This window comes from Glycine soja, chromosome 18, assembly GCF_004193775.1.
Source record: "Glycine soja cultivar W05 chromosome 18, ASM419377v2, whole genome shotgun sequence".
NCBI lineage: Eukaryota > Viridiplantae > Streptophyta > Magnoliopsida > Fabales > Fabaceae > Glycine > Glycine soja.
In genome coordinates this window covers 15,291,897-15,306,272 of record NC_041019.1, presented here as the reverse complement: position 1 = coordinate 15,306,272, position 14,376 = coordinate 15,291,897, and the positions used below count along the sequence as shown (strand labels likewise).

At 38.0% G+C, this 14,376-nt stretch overlaps 1 pseudogene; it reads right to left on the bottom strand.

Moving 5' to 3' along the window:
• Positions 1–9,629: 9,629 nt before the first annotated feature.
• Positions 9,630–12,041, bottom strand: LOC114396996 (annotated as a pseudogene).
• Between the last annotated feature and the right edge of the window lie 2,335 nt (positions 12,042–14,376).

Sequence of the window (14,376 nt, the reverse complement as noted above, 5' to 3'; positions counted from 1 at the left end):
TGTGCGTACATATTTGAGTTTCCGAGTATTGTAAATTTGTTGGTCACGTAATCCAAACCATATCTGAAAAATGTTATACAGTTTTGATTTGTCTGTGAAGTGTGAGCGACGAATTGACCGCGTCATCCCATTTATTCTCCCAAATAAGTTAAAAAAGTTAAAACTCACACCACACCACACTCATCAGAATCTTGTTCTCAACAAAACACAAACCCAAACCTAAAACCATTTCCCAATAGAATTGGGATTAGGGTTTTACTCTCTTTCACTTCCATTTCCCAATTTTTCTCCCTTTTCCATCCATGCATTATAAGGAAAATAAACACTTCTATTATGATTTATTATAAGGAAAAGAAGATATGGGTTAGTTTATATAAGCATACAGTATTTCATTCTTAAAATAAGTAATAAACTCATAGAAAATAATGCATTTATACCAACACACTAAAAAAATGTTATTTTTAAATAAAGACTTTTTATAAATTATTCCTTTACTAGCATTAGCTTGGTTCCTTACGCAGAAGCTAAAATATGAACTTAGTATGGTGTAGTTAATGCAACTAAACATGCACTTAATAACACAACTAAATTAGTATCATCATCAATATAAATTTGGAGATGTTTGGTACCAATTTTGCAAGGAAGCCAAGTTTTATGTTGGTGAGCATGTGCCTTTTGAGAAGGTTGTTGATGAAGATCCAATATATGTAACTCTAGGTAATTACTTAATTTATGAAAAATGTTTTTCTATCATTATAAAGTCTTTAGCTATTTATTTAAAGGTGTTAGATTAATTAACATGTGATGACAATGTTCTACTTTCAAGTTATTAGGTAGCGATCATGTCTTTGTCTGTGGGGAGAAGCACACCTGCATCAAACCCGTTGCTTTGAACTTGTTTTTATAATTGTGTGCCTATTGTGTTCATGGCATATTGTTATTAGTTAGGTGTTTACTAATTTTGTCTTTTTTGTAATAGCTTGATCTAATTTGTCATAGTAATGTATAATTATTTATATCATGTAATTAATTTCTGATATTAATTTGTTTATTTTTTTTAGAAGTTATGCACCATGAATAAAATTATTGATTTCATTCATATTATTTTCTTATAAGCACGATAAATAAAACACTTAATTTTATTTAAGATGTATATAATTTTTTCCACCACTATTATTATTATTATTATTATTATTATTATTATTATTATTATTATTATTATTATTCAAATAAAATAACTACAAATGAATTAAATATTTTACATCAGAGGAAAAAAATTAAATGATATATGTCAGCAGTCTCATTTCTTCAAAATATGTATCATATTATGGTGTGGCCGTGTATGGCCTTTGTCCCCCTCCCCCCTACAACATATACTATTAAATAGTTGAACCTAACTTTGTTGGTTGTCCTAGTAGATGGAAAGAAGGCGTAAAAATTCTTTTAAGAGGTCAAAGGGTATCCTTGGAAATTGTATTTTTTTTCTAATTCCTAATAATAATTAATAATAATAATAATAATAAATGTACAATAAATGTATTATTTTTTCCTTTGTCTTCATCCCTGTGTGAGTTGTTTCTCTCAGACACTAGCTCCACTTCGTTCTTCTCCATTAAGAACACAACATCCCTTCCATAGGCAGCCTCTAATGGATCATGTACCAGAGGCAAATCCGATGGACACTCTTAATCTTTCACGATGTCACGTTGAACAGGTCGCCTAACAATTGTTAACTATATTTTGTTTTATAATGGCTCTTTTTCCGTCACATTCTTACCCATAACTTTGTTTCCATTCATTTGTAAGAACCACTACTAAAAAAAGGCTTTCTACATTGGTCAATTAACATCGGTTATTGCAAAAACCGATGTTAACAAAAGCGCGGTGACATTTTTATAAATAAATGGAGTTACTTAACATCGGTTTTATAAAAACCGATGTTAACTACTTAATATTAACATCAGTTATTTAAATAACGGATGTTAACATGATGTTAAGATGAATATGTTAACATCGGTTTTGTAAAAACCGATGTTAACTTCATAGTGTTAACATCGATTTTGACAAAACCGATGTTAAGGAGTTGAACTGAACATCGGTTTTTTGAGAAATCGATGTTACCTTGTTGAAGTTAACATCGATTTTTAGAAAACTGATGTTAACAGATTCATCCTAACATCGGTTATCCTTAAAAAATCGATGTTGATGTTGTTATGTTAATAAGTTAAAACGTGTTGAAATTTCACAACTCGCGCGCTCGAAAACCCTGCTGCACTCTCTCTTCTCTTTCTCCTCCCACCTAAAATCTGTCGGAAACCGCTCGGTCGACACCCACATTGCCCCACATTCATTTCAATACTGTCGGAAACCGCTCACTGGAACCCACAGAACCTCCTATCGAAGAAAAGTCGAAGAAAACCCTATATTGGTGTTGGAACTGTGGGTCGAAGAAAACCCTACACTGCTCTTGGAACAGTCATGGGTGCTCAAAGCTCAAAGCTTTCTACGCTGCCAGTTAACAAGGTATGAGCTCTACCTTAGTTTGTTGCTCTTCTTAGTAAGTTCTTAATCAGTGCGGTGGCATTGTCCGAAGGTTCTTATCAAATTATTGGGTCATTTTGTCCACTTGGCTAACCATATAAAAGTATCAATAAGAATTGTAATGTGGGGTTTCATTTTGTTGTGGCAGTTGATTGTGCTTTACGTGGTTTTCAAGCTTGATGAGAGTTACACGCCGAGTAAAGTTTCCATCCGTGCCGGTGATGGTTTTCACAACTTGAAGGTAAATTTTTATTTTATTGGTTTGGGTTTGATTGGGATGATTATGCTTAATTATTTGGTGTTGACTTTGGGAACATTTTTAGGAGATTAAGACCGTGGAACTCGTGAAGCCAACTGGGTGGGTTTATCTATCCTTGTCTGGAGCTAATCCTAGGTAAGTATAGTGTTCTTTATGTATCCAGTTTTTGTTGGTTTAAGTTTGTATCCAATTTTTGTTGTTTGGAGGCATGGATTTTTGTTTTCAACGAAATTTTGTGTGCATGTTTTGGTAGATTTCTAGCAAAGAGTGAAAATGAATTAGTATACTTTTCTTCATTTTTATCCTTACCACAATCCTACACAGCTGATTTAATCTCCACTTCTAAAAATCTAGCTACAAGACTTTCCTTTTCTCTTTGAGGAAGAGAAGGGAACTATACACCATCTAGGGTTGGCCTACTAGTATTCTCCTCAGCAAATCTACTTTTGAAATAGTGAAGAGCTGCATTTTTAACACTGCTAGGATCATGCACCCACACGCCATTTATGAAGAGCCCTTGAATAACATTTTGTCTCCTTCTATGGTTGATCAATCTGTGGAAATAATTGGAGTTGTTGTCCCCTTCTTTTAACCACCTCACTCTATCCTTTTGTCTCAACATAGATTCAACTGCATAGGCTGCATTCCAAAGTTGTTCTTGGAGTGATTTCTTAATTTTGACTTCATCTTGAGATAAAATTCTGTTGGTGAGACCATCCTCCAAAGCATTCAGCTCCTTCTTTAGGTTAAGGACTTTTCTAGTACTGATATGACCCTGAGATATACTCCACTGCCTTATTCTCTGTTTGATGAACTTGATTTTCTGTTTCAGAACTAAACCCCCCCATCCCTGAGGGTGATAATTACCCCATTCAAGTTTTACCAAATTCTGGAACCCTTTATCCTTTAGCCACCAGTCCATAATTCTGAGAGTCCGAATTACTGTGATTGCTACCCATTCTCTCAGAGGGATGTCTAATACAATTAAAATCCCCTACAAGACACCAACAGTCCACTTGAGATTTTTTTTTTGAACGGCCAAAAATATTTTATATATTAGATAGAAATAGATTCAGCTAGCTAAGCTGCAAAAAATTAATTTTCTTTTGGATTGAATCCACAAACAGAAAAAAGCCTAATGCTTAGTTTAAACTTTAGGCTTATTATCAGTTATGACCAGTTTTTCTTCATGACACTCATTATATATACAACACTAGCAAAAGACCATGCCCCCCTAAACATCAAGGAACACCCTTCTAGAAAATGAAAAGGCTAGCTTTGGTGCTAAACTAGTCATAATTAATCAATTCCTCATCATCCTTAGTGCCAGTTCTTGCAGCTCCCCCAAGTCATTGTTGTTGTATGGTCTTTCTTTAGCTTGGATTTGGAAATCCTCTCTGCTTTGTATATCTTTCATGCTCATTCCATCATTGATGCTGCTGTGATCAATTGATTCAAGTGAGCTTTGAGGAGATATAGGATTCATGTAAGTGGGACAAAATGGATGATTCATTAGTTGTCCTGTAACATTGTTATTATTCCCTTGCAAATGATGATTATTCTCTATGTTCCTGGACTCCACTAGGTTCTGAGTTAGCTGAGCTTTTACCTACATCAGTTGTGCCTGCAAGCGTGCCACCTGCATTTCAACAAAAAAGAAAATTAGAAAAGTCAGAATTTTAATGAGTGTGATTAGAGAATTTGTTTGTTTCTAGATAAATTGACTGGTGTGTTATTTTATATAGCCAATGATAATAATAAATATTATTGATTGGTGTGTTATTTTATATATTAGATTCAATCCCCTTGTACTTTTTTTAAAGGCCAAAGATATATTATATATTATTCATAATAAACACAGCAGCACCACAAGTACTGCTGGTGATTTATACATAAGTGCAATGCACCTAATAACCACCCTGCAATAAAAAATTAAATAACAACATTAGCCCCACCACATATGCTAGATATGTGTAACCCATATTAGCCAAAATATTCCACAAGGTTGGACGACCAATAGTTGAAGGAAGTACAAATTTTTTTTGTCTTTGGACTTTAACCATGACCACATGAGGAATAAAGCATCTTCCAACACTTTTGGTGGTTCAAATCTCTTGCCTTGGAATATCAAAAAATTCCTATGCTGCCATATTGAACTTGTTAATGCAATCCACCATCGACGCCATCGATTTTGATTTTTCCCAGCTCCAAAGCCATCACAGAATTGAGCATAATGAGATGCTGGAGAGGCTGTAAGCGGTCCAACCATCCGATTCCACCTCATGGATTCCCACCATAAACCACTAGTCAATTTATAGTTGAAAAAAAAATGACCAACCTCCTCTTGATAAGATCCACATAAAGGGCAAGTGTGTTCCTGAATGGGTACATTTCTTTTTAGGAGATTGTGTCTAGTGGGTAATCTATTTTTGATAAGTCTCCAAGAAAAAACCGCAGCTCTTGGGGGGATGTTAAGCCTCCAAATTGTCTTGTAGATGTTGGCCTGAGGAAGATTTGTGTTGGCAGTGATTAGCAATCTGTAGGCTAACCTAGTTGAGTATAAACCCGAAGGATCAGCTGTCCACCTTAAGGTGTCTTGCATTTGAGGCTGGATCTATGCATTACTAATTACTTCCATAAAATCCACAGCTTCACCCTGTTCATGATCAAATAAATTCCTTCTCCATTTTAAATCCCAACACCATTGAGAATGCCAAGGTCTATCTCTGCCATTATTAAGGTCTGCCCAGCCACCATATTTGGATGTTAGAATTCGAACCCATAGCTGGTTTTGATTAGAGGATAAAGCCCATAACCATCTTCCCAACAAAGCTACATTAAATCTATTAATATCCTTAATCCCAAGTCCCCCAACCTCCTTGGGGAGGCAGATGCCCTCCCACTTCACCCACGCAATTTTCTTGAGATCTTGAGACCCCCCCCCACCCCACAGAAAATTCCTTTGTAAAGAGATCACTTTCTGAACTACTTTTTGAGGAATTTTAAAAAAAGATAGGAGATATATTGGTAGAGCAGTTAGTACTGAATTTATCAAGATGACCTTCCCTGCCATTGATAGAAATTTCTGGTTCCACTTAGACAGTTTTGCTTCAAATTTTTTAATCAGTGGTTCCCACACCAAGCAGCTAGAAGGCTTAGCCCCTATAGGAATCCCCAAATACTGAAAAGGAGTCTCCATCTGCCTACACTTGAGAAAATGAGCTGCATCATGTACCCAGTTGATATCATCTCCATATATCCCCACATTGCTTTTTGAAAAGTTAATCTTCAACCCTGATGCCATTTCAAAGCCCCTAAGCATGGCCTTCAGCACAATTACATTCTCCCAAAAGGCTTCTCCCACAAAGACAATATCATTTGCATATTGCAGAATGTTTACTGGCACCTTCTGCTTTCCTACTAGATAACTTCTGTATAGACCTTTGATTAAAGCTGTCCAGCCTGTCCTCATCATACCAGTCAAGCCTTCTGCCACAATATTAAAAAGTAAAGGGGCTAAGGGGTCCCCTTGCCTCAAACCTCTAGTGGGAGCAAATTCCTTTGTAGGGCTACCATTTATTAAAATTGATATAGTGGCTGATTGATTACATGCATTGATCCATTTTCTCCATTTGAGGCAAAACCCCATCCTGTGCAGCATATAGTCCAAAAATGACCATGAAACAGAATCATAGGCCTTTTCAAAATCCACCTTGAACACCAGAGCTGAAGTTTGCATTTCAAGGCATATCCCCCTCATCCCATAAGCTGATTAGCAGACCAGCAGTCCCTCACCACCTTATTGAAGTCCTTATTGTGCAACCAAGCATCGAAAACCCTAAAAGGCTTAGGGCCCCAATCAATATTTTTAGAATTCAAAATGATAGGGCAATGATCTGAGTAGTTCCTTTCAAGGTTGTGTTAGGAACTATCAGGCCACTTGGATACCCAATCATCAGAGACCAGCACTCTGTCTAACTTGCTCTTACAAGAACCATTAGGCCTAACCCAAGTAAAGGGCTTGCCCAAGCAAGGAATATCATCTACCTCCATTTCAACGAGCCACTCATTAAATTCAGCTATAAGATTAGTGTCTGGATTACAAAGAGTGCTTCCCACTCTTTCAGCTGGGTGTCTGATGCAGTTGAAGTCCCCTACAAGGCACCATCACTGAACCTGGGACTGATTCTTCATTAAATATAGCCTCTGCCATAACTGTCTTTTGCTTTCTAGCTCATAAGAAGCATAGATATTAGCCACCACTACCCTCTGACTTTCTACCAGTCATACCCCCTCCAACATGATGAAACCCCTTTAAGCTATTTTAATATCAACCTGGAAGTTATTGTTATTCTAGACACAGAGAAGCCCCCCAGCTGTATTGTCCGCAGGAAACCATTCCCAATCAAAGTCTGAGTGACCCCACAGAGCCTGACAAAGTGCCCTGTCAATGGAATCCCTCTTTGTTTCTTGCAAACAAAGAAGATCTATCTTATGTTTCCCAACCAAATTGCTGATAGAGGCCCACTTAATACCTCTACCCAATTGAGATTGAAGCTTCCTTGTACTCAAAGACTGCCATAGCTGTCTTTTACCTTCTAAATCACAGGGGGCATAAATATTAGCCACAAGCAAGAGTGAATATAGAAGAAATTAACACGACTAAGCATAATCACAAGCTCCCACAAATGCAAGAGTGAATATAGAAGAAAGTCAGCAAGTAATTTGAGTATAAGAGTCCAAACTAGATAGAGGGAAGGAAATGGATGCAGGACAGAATCAAATATATTATTTATAATGTCATTTAGCCTTTTTTATTTAATTTTCTAAACACTAAATTATGCTGCCATACTATTTTCAGATTCCATTAGGAGCGATTTTACCCATTGTTGATCCTGTGGTCATTGCTGTTTGAAAATTCAATCTGGTCCTGCGGTCATTGCTAGAAAGTGAATTGTGTTGAGGCCTCGAACTCAGGTATTTATATCTTTGATTCGAAAACTAATTTGAAATTGTTGTTGTATGCATTACTGGTATATTTGTAACTTATGCTATGCCTGTCTACATGACCTTTCTTTCATTGGACTGATATGTTCATGCCTCTCTACATGACCTTTCTTTCATTGGACTGATATCTTTGAAGTATTTAATGTGCTTTTAACTCTCAGAACTTGTTCATTGTTAGTGTTGAATGTTTTTGTAATTTTATCTACTGCCCTTCTCTATATATATGTTGTGACTGCCACTACCCTTCTCTCTCTCTTGTATTATTTATATATATGTTTTTTTATTGAACTTTTGGTAGAGAAGATCCCATTACATGCAGCTCCCCACACCCAAGTATCCTTAAACCTATAAAACATGGAAATCAGTGTTAGGGACTTATCAGCAGAAATTGAACTCTTGTTCTTCTTTACCGATTCAACAACAGCTCAGCAGTGGTAGTACCCATGAGCCTGCAGAATCTGCACATAGCTACTGCAAAATCCTTTCCATTCAAGGCAGCAAGCAGAAGTTTCAACGAAAGTCTCCTCTCCCACATAGCTACTACCTTCTCAACACTATTGGAATCAACATCATCTGAATAATTCCCTTTTTTCTTTCTCTTTCTCTCACACACCCCATGATGTCAAAAGTGGTTATTTTCTCTTTATTCCTATCATCAGTCCCGATCATGTCTTAATATTTCTTTCTATCTTTCTTCTTTTTTTAACCTTTTTGGAAGATTTCGGTTTAACCTTTCGAGTGTGAGCAGATTTGGATGGGCCAGCAAATAGAAATTTGCTCTTGGTCCTATGTGTGAAGAAGGGGCTGATCATCCTAGCAAAGGCAAGGTACCACCAAGGAACATTGATGAATATCTGCTTGGCCACAAACTCAGGGTAGTTATCCTGAAACAATTGAAGGACCTGATTGGTAGCCTGCCTCTACTCCCTCTTGCTAAGTCCAGGAGAGTTCTTAAGGTCGTTCACCTGCACTATTGTTGATATCCCTGCCGGAGAGAAGTCAAGGCTTCTCACGCTCTTCTCCAACGACTGAATCATCCACCTTATCAACTTGTTCCTCTTCTCCTCGTCCCAAAATGTCTTGTTGTGCAACTCCTTGTCCTCAAACTCACCGAACACGTTGTAGTACACCGGGTGCCCTTCTTTGTCGTGTCCATGACTGAACACCACCCTGTCCCAATCAATTCCAAGATCTTCCTCGACAAGACCCTCGATTCCGAATTCCTTTCGCTAACACACCGTGTTTCTCAGCATGCTCAAGGCATCCTTCACCTTGAAATCCCTGGCCTGAAGAAACTTTAGCAGAATCACATCGCTCATCTCATCCCCAAGCAGGGGAATTCCCCATACATAGCCACACACACACACACACAGCTACACACACAGAAACAAATAAACACACACACATACACACACAGAAACACACACACACAGCCACACACACAGAAACACCCACCCACCCACCCACCCACCCACCCACCCACCCACCCACCCACACACACACACACACACACACACACACACACACACACACACACACACACACACACACACACACACACACACACACACACACACACACAACCACACACACACACACAACCACACACACACACACACACAACCACACACAGAAAATACTAGTACTACAAAAACGTTAAGGCAGTTAGCCTTTAGCACAAGATTAACGAACAAGATATCTAAGCAGCAACTTTTCCCTTTCCTCCTTCCCTTCCCTACTTAATCTCCACTGCCTAATTCTCCTAATTAACTCAATAAATGACTAAGGGCCAAGGAAACTTTTACCATTCTCCCTGGCTAGTTCAATTTCCATCACCAGCAGCTTTAAGGTAATTAAGTGTTTCACCACCATCACTAGAGTGGCCACTAGAGTTTCCTCCTCTGCCTTCAGCAGAGATTCCAATATCTTGCTTGCCACTACCTATGCATACAAAGTCCGGAAACCCTCCTCCGGTTCCTATGGTTGCATTGCCTCCAACATTAGTGGCTTCGCTTTGCAGCATGTGGAGGCCTTGACTTCCACTGGAGCTCATGCCAAGTTGGTTGTGCATGCCTTGCTGCTGTTGAAGCACTGAGAAAGGCTGTTGCAGTGATATCCCCAAGAGTATGATGTAGCTGACCAGCCAATGGAGATGGTTGTGGTTGAGAATCAGCTATTACAACTAGGTACATGAGATTTCTCTGCAGCCTTGATTGGTTCCTGAAATAATGGGAAGAGGATCATTATGATGTTTTAGGACCACAACAAAAGGAACAGAAGAGGAGCGAGAATCCGATGCTAAGATGTTAAGGGCAAAATCCAATAATTGTTTCGGCTTTCTATCTCAACGCAAGCAAGGAGAATTTAGATTTCTATATTTGAAATTAGTTACATAAACAACTACTGATGTCTATATTTGTCTGTAATTGAATTTTACCTTTTGAATGTTCTTGTATGTGATCAGTGTAATTTGCTATATAAACAACTGTTGTTCACGGTGAGTGAACCTTAGATTCCCGTTTGAGACTGAATGCAATGACTCTTGCGGACAGTTTGCATTAGTCATTGTATTTAGTCTTGAATTGTCCGTTTGGACAGTTTGGGGAGACTGGTATTTTTATGTTAGATGCATTCGTGATGGTTATTATTATTTTCATTAATTTGATTAAATTTCGGTTTAATGCATTTCAAGTTGTTCTCCGAGTGCCTACTTGATTATTGGGAAATTCATTTGACCGATGTCATGTCGTGTACTTGGAGACCAATGCAAAATGTTGCCAAAATTTAGTCAAATTTTTGTAAATAATGGTAACCTTGACGTTTGAAGCTAACATAAAAGACAATTTTCCTAAATGGGATATGGCCACACCTAAAAATAAAAAAGTGAGATTTTCATGCATGAAATTGCTTAGATGGATCGAAGTTGGATGAATGAAAGTCGCATGAGCCCAGAATATGAGGATGGCGTCAAACAGTTCTTGCAATTTGCTTTAGAAAGAGGTCGACCAAATGAAGAAGAAAAATATTATTGTCCTTGCATCAACTGTTTGAATGGAAGACAACAATTACTCGATGACATACGAGACCATCTATTGTGTGATGGGATTAAGAAGAATTACACAACGTGGATATGGCATGGTGAAGTCACAGACATGCAGAGTGGGTCCCAATCTAAACCGTTTGATGTAGAAATGGGAGATCGGTTAGAGGACATGGTTCGTGACCTTGGACAAGAGTCTTTCCAGCAAGCACACGCCCCTGTGTATGAAGGATTGTAGAGTGATTCTAAGAAGCCTTTGTATGCAGGGTGCAAGAATTCCTTAACCCTGTTGTCTGCTGTGTTAAGTCTGGTTAATGTGAAGGCCAGGTATAGGTGGAGTGACAAAAGTTTCACCTCACTGCTTGAGGTAGTGCACAATCTGCTTCCAGAGGACAACACATTGACTAAAATTTACTATAAGGCGAAAAAGATATTGTGTCCGATGGGTATGGAGTATCAGAAGATTCATGCTTGCCCATACAGGCATGAATTCCAAGAAATGTCCAAATGCCCTATATGTGGGACTTCACGGTACAAAGTGAAGGATGAAGAAGAAAGTAGTTCTGATGAAAACTCGAACAAGGGCCCCCCAGCGAAGGTTTTGTGGTATCTTCCAATCATTCCAAGGTTTAAGCATCTTTTTTCTAATTAGGATGACGCAAAAGACCTTACATGGCATGCAAATGGAAGGATTTCAGATGGAATGGTCCGTCATCCGGCTGATTGCTCGCAGTGGAAGAAGATTGATGGTTTGTATCCGGATTTTAGGAAAGAGCCAAGAAATCTTAGACTTGGACTAGCCAGTGATGGAATGAATCCATATGGCACCTTAAGCACTCAACACAGTTCATGGCCAGTTCTGCTAGTAATTTACAATTTGCCTCCTTGGATGTGCATGAAGCGAAAATACATGATGTTGTCTATGATGATATCGGGCCCAAGGCAGCCAGGAAATGACATTGATGTTTATCTAAGTCCGTTGGTTGAAGATCTGAGAAAGTTGTGGGACGAGGGGGTTGCAGCCAGGAGACCTTTGAAATGCGTGTAATGTTTTTTTGTACCATTAATGACTTTCCAGCATATGGGAATCTCAACGGTTACAGTGTTAAGGGTCATCATGCATGCCCCATCTGTGAAGAAAATACAAGTTACATACAACTTAAACATGGGAGAAAAACTGTCTACAGTCGGCATCGCCGCTATCTAACACCCAATCATCCTTACAGACGACTGAAAAAAGCTTTTAATGGAAGTCAAGAGCATGATATTGTGCCGATACCGTTGACTGGTGAGCAGGTATATTACCGGGTTCAATACCTGAATACTGTATTTGGGAAGACCCAAAAGAAGGATAAAAGTCAGAGTTGCATATGGAAGAAGAGGTCCATTTTCTTTGATCTTCCGTACTGGTGTGATCTTGACGTTAGACATTGTATTGATGTTATGCATGTGGAGAAAAATGTTTGTGACAGTGTGATTGGGATGCTCCTTAACATTCAAGGCAAGATGAAGGATGGCTTGAATACCCATCATGATCTAGCTGATATGGGTATACGATCACAGTTGCATCCAAGGTCTGATGGGAAGAAAATTTACTTGCCCCTAGCCTGCCATACTTTGTCCAAGAAGGAGAAGATAAGTTTTTGTTAGTGTCTTCTGTAGATGCAATTGCCTTTGATGTTTTGATGATGATCATGATGATGTGTTGCAATTGATGCAAATGGGCTTTTCAAGATTAAATTCAAGACAATACTTCAAGATTACAAGTCACAACATCAAGATGATCACTAGAATATTAGGAAGGGAATTCCTAATTGAATTAGCAAAGGTTTGGCCAAGTGATTTAAATTAAAAAAAGTGTTTCTCAAAGGTTTTACTCTCTGGTAATCGATTACCAGAGGATGTAATCGATTACCAGTGGCCAAATACGTTTTATAACAGCTACAAAAATTTGAATTCGAAATTTTAGACTGTGTAATCGATTACACAATTTTGGTAATCGATTACCAACAGTTAGTAAACGTTTTAATTCAAATTTTAAAAGCTGTAATCGATTACACAATTACTGTAATCGATTACCAGACAGGATTTTTAGAAAAATAATTTCAAGAGTCACAACTTTTCAAAGGCTTTATTCATGACCACCAATGGTCTATATATATGTGACTTAAACACGAAATTGCTCAGAGATTTTGAGAACAACAAGTGTTTATCCTCTCAAAGAGCAAATTCATTTTATCCTCTTAAGAATTCCTTGGCCAATTCAATTGCAATTCATTAAGGAATTATTTGAGTGCTCAATCTGTAAAATCCATCTCTATCTAGAGAGATTTGTTCTTCTTCTTCTTCTTCTCATTCTCTAAGGGATTAAGAGACTGTGAGTCTCTTGTTGTAAAGGAATTCTAAACACAAAGGAAGGATTGTCCTTGTGTGTTTAGAACTTGTAAAAGGAATTTACAAGATAGTGGAACTCTCAAGCGTGTTGCTTGGGGACTGGACGTAGGCACAAGGGTGTGGCCGAACCAGTATAAAACTGAGTTTGCATTTTCTCTTCCCTTAATCTCCGTTATTTATTATTGCTTTATATTCATATTTAAATTGTTTCATTTGAATTAATATTTAAGAAGATTGTCATTAAGGGAATTCATAACTTGAGTAAAAAGTGAAATAGATTTTTAATTAGGGGAAATAGTTTGGGATATCTTAATTCAACCCCCCCTTCTTAAGATATCTGAGGCCACTTGTCTAACATCTTCGTCGGGTGAAGGTTCCAAAAGGATACTATTCAAATATTAAGAGCCTTGTGCAGTTGAAGGAGCTTAAGCTTGTAGGGTTAAAGTCTCACGATTGTCACGTGCTCATGCAACAATTGTTGGTCGTGGCTATACGAGACATCTTGCCAAACAAAGTCAGGTTAGCGATAACTCGCCTGTGCTTTTTCTTCCATGCTATATGTAGCAAAGTCATTGATCCAGTCAAGTTTGATGAGTTGGAAAATGAGGCCGTAATTATACTGTGCCAGTTGGAGATGTATTTTCCCCCTGCTTTCTTTGACATCATGATTCACTTGATTGTGCATCTGGTAAGAGAAATCAAATGTTGTGGTCCTGTTTATCTACGATGGATGTACCCGGTTGAGCGATACATGAAGATCTTAAAAGGGTATACAAAGAATCTATATTGTCCAGAAGCATCTATTGTTGAGAGGTACATTGCAGAAGAAGCCATTGAATTTTGTTCAGAATACTTAGAGAAGGCTAAACCTGTTGGGCTTCCTGAGTCTCGACATGATGACAGAGTGGGTGGTAAGGGTTCAAGAGGACTGCATGTGATCACTCCAAGTGTAGAAGATTTGTTACAAGCTCACTTGTATGTCTTGAACAACAATAATGAAGTTTTGCCATACATAGTTAAGCATGAAGCTTCAGTCAAACAGAATAATCCGAAAATGTCATAGAATTGGGTGTTGAAAAAGCATAACAAGACTTTCTGTGATTGGTTTAAAGATACAATCTTTGCAGAAGAGAAT